Here is a 3,724-nt window from a genome sequence, read left to right on the forward strand (position 1 = left end):
CCAGCGGTGGGAACAAGAGAAACAACACGAATCAGTCGTTCAAATGACGATGTCACGGAGCAGGCTAGGGGAGTAACCGCTGACGCTAGTAGCAGGTGTCTTCAATCCATCTGCACAGAGAACCCTCCGAGTCCCAAACCAAAACAAGCTATCGCTTAATTTGCTGAAGGTGAACTCGAATTACATTCCCCCACCGGCCCAGGTCAAACCCCTGTTTCCAATCATGTCTCCATCTGTCCTCCTTATTGGACCTCTCTCAGATCACCTCAGCCGGTTTATCACTCCCACACTCACGTCGTTATCAGTCGAGCTGGTCTTACTTTGAACCTCGCTGAGGCCAGCCGAAGGTATAATAATCACCTAATAACTACTGCTGTTGATGACGGCCGATACAGACGCCGGAGAGCTGTCTTGGCTCGAGGAAAAGCATGTGGAGATGGAGAAGGAGAGGAGGATGATGAGGCTGATGATAGTGATACCGATTGCTGTCTCGCTCACTACTGCTGGCCCATTTCCACCTGAGCCACGGCTAAAGTAATTACTACGGCAACCGCACCTTCATTACACTATACTTCTGCCGGGGGGAAGGGGAAGGGGGGGGGGGGGAGAGTGTGAGACCGTTAAGTGTGGAATGGAGGAGATGTGGAAAAACATTTTGGAAACTGCTGTTTTGTGGTGGTGGGCTAGGGTGCTATGATGCAGCCCTGATGAATCCCCCCATGTGTACACAAATGTAAGGAATGATACGATGTACTTTATTAATCTCAAGACGGGAATGCCTTTATGGAAACTTCTAGTTAAAACTCACTGTGATCAGTAGTTACTGTGTGATTGCAACTTAACTTAACTTAAGTCAATTCGTGTGAGTGCGTGTGTGTCGCTGCATCTTTCGTTGCCACACTGAGTGCAGTTTTGTTGCACATCCAAATATTTTGACAATAAATACCCAATCTGTCCATTATGAGCCAAACTTGTCCACGATCACATTTTTCCTGTTTACTCGAGTTGGCTCATTTCGTTTTATCACATATTCTATTCACACTTTTCTATTCCTTTCCCATTTTTGTGGACCCTCGGATGATCCAAGTAGCTCAATTTCTCTTTGTTTTACAGTGTTTGGCAGACGTATTTGAGTGTGTGTAGGGCAGCCAACGAGTACATTTACAACTGTCTGTCGTCAACAAGCTTTGTTTAGGTGATATTATTCTAGCTATTAGCATATAAAGCTCTGTTATTGATTATATATGTGGCTTTGCCTCGTCAAAATGCAAAGGACAAATGTATTTCAAAATGAAACAAAGGAGGTGTTCAAATAATAAACTGCCACCATGACAACACAAAATCTCTTGCCAGCCCTGAATTAGATGTTGAACTCTTATGCATTTTGCATCTCTCCTTTCAAGCACGATTCAATACGCCCCTCCGTACAAGTGCTCCCATTTTAAACAGCAACGATGCTTCTCATTTCAAAACAATTCAGGGCGATTTGGTTTGAAAATCTATGCGAGTTCATGCTTATATTTGTTTTACTTTTTTATGCTTATATTTTAGGGATCCACAAAGCTATTTATAGTTTGAGTTTGAATACCCAGTAGTGTTCTTGCTGATTAGAGCCCTTAAAAATATATATATTAATAATAATAATACATGTTTGATTAATTCATTAAAATATTAATTCATCAATTCATTAATTTATAAATACGAATGCTAAATAACTCAAATCAAATCAAGCAATCAAATAGCACTGAACATTTGCTGGTACACATTGTTTCGAGGTACCCTGTTTTTAGTTGTGTTTTTAGAAATGTTTTTGAACAGAAGCAAAGACATTTACATCCCTAGCCACTACGGGTGTCTTTTGCCATCCTCCAGCATCTCGAGTTCGCACAGCTAAGTCATCTTTATGCCATTGGCAAAGCATCACGGGTAATTTACGATGGTATCGTATAGTGTTGTACAGTAGAGGAATTATAGTTCAACCCTGTGCGCCATTCCAGGGCCCATCTTGAGGAGGTCTAACAACGATAATGTCAGCACGGTGTCTCTCCAGGACACCTCGGGGATTTGAGTTCACCTGTTCATGTTGAAGACGGAATTATAAATAACTATGATGACACTTATGCGGAATGGAGGAAATCATGGTCTGGTCACACGCGACACGTAATAGTCTATCTCTGCAGATGGTGGCGGCAGTGGAGCAAGCATTCATGCACACACACGGACACACACGGATAAAAACACACACACAGACACACTCACAAACACACACACGGACACACTCACACACACACACACACACACACACACAAACACACACACAGGGACACACACAGACAAGGACACACACACACAGACAGACCCACACACAGACACCCACATCCACAGCCACACACACGCAGAGGTGATTGTGTGACCTCATCATGGCCTTTGTCTATCTGATACGGGGTGTGGGGAGCGAGGAAGGTGGAACGTATAAATGAAAGAGGGAGCAGGGAGCCATGATACCTCTTCCTCCTCTGGAATAGAGAGGCTCACGGGCAGATGGAACAAACAAGGCTGGCGATAGACACTGGCCAAATACCGATAAGCCCATCACTTCCAGACATGGCTGAGCAGAGAGGTGCAGCAGAATTCACTGTGAAGGACTTAAGGTGCCCAGCAGGCACTGCTAATGCATAATTGACCAAACACCTCGAAGACTCACTTTCAGACCCATAGTGGGGAATTATTTTTGTTTTGGTTTATTTTTCTTTCCTCTATTGCAGAATAATAGGGAATGCAAGATAAGCCGGTGATATAATTTGTATTTGAATCAAAGCAACCCTTGAGACGGAGAAACCGCTTTTGAGTTTTCATTATTATTTATCGTTTTAAGGTAGACATGAAATCAAAATTGATTGCTAATTTCTCCACTTCTGATGTGCAGCTGTACGGAAAAAAACAACAATTCATATTTTCAATCCTTTAACCTGTTTGCATTCTTTTACATTAAATTGCTGATCTCCTTAACTTCTTCTCATAAAATAAATGGTTTGTGATTGTTGACTTTGCATACTCACCAACAACGACAACACCGTTGTGACTTAATCTACTGAGAATAATCTTGAACAAAGTTAGAACTATATCACTTCACCACCAATCAAATCATGAACCATCAAATCGAAACCTAATTTTATTTTTTTTCAGCGATATACACTTTGAGTGCCGATCCCACGTTGCCTTACTTTAATTGCCTCCAGATCTGTTTGGGAAAATCATAATTTAGATTGAGTGTAGTTTACCACGTCCCTTCATTTCCCAACACTTGAAGCCTAATCGTTTAACCCTGCCCCCCCCCCCCCCCCCCCCCCCACAAACTCTTCCACTCACCCACACACACTCTCTCACCATCCCCTCAAAGAGGCAGAGTCTCAAAACAAAATGCAATTATATAATGGCCAACAGCAGGGGAGCCTGGTTCACTTTAGGTAGGGTGGAACAACAAGAATAAAGGAAGTTCTGAGTCAGTCACCTACTTAATAGTCACCCTTGCAGTGTTTACATAGCATACAGAATGGAACGGGGAAAAGGATAAGGTGAAGGCTAATGCCATGAATGAGATTTCTCACTATACTTTACATTAATGGAGCAAATTAGAAGTAGCGGGGGTGTGGTAAAACAGAGCCAGCGGTAGAGAAGATGAACGCTAAATCTAATAATAAGGGCTCGCCGGGCAGGGTTCATC

At 42.7% G+C, this 3,724-nt stretch overlaps 1 protein-coding gene across 1 annotated transcript in view; it reads right to left on the reverse strand.

The window, feature by feature from the left end:
- LOC132455802 (transmembrane protein 132C-like) overlaps positions 1-3,724 on the reverse strand; it is a 121,372-nt gene that overhangs the window by 63,869 nt on the left and 53,779 nt on the right. The window lies entirely within an intron of this gene.

Source organism: Gadus macrocephalus, chromosome 4 (genome assembly GCF_031168955.1).
Source record: "Gadus macrocephalus chromosome 4, ASM3116895v1".
NCBI lineage: Eukaryota > Metazoa > Chordata > Actinopteri > Gadiformes > Gadidae > Gadus > Gadus macrocephalus.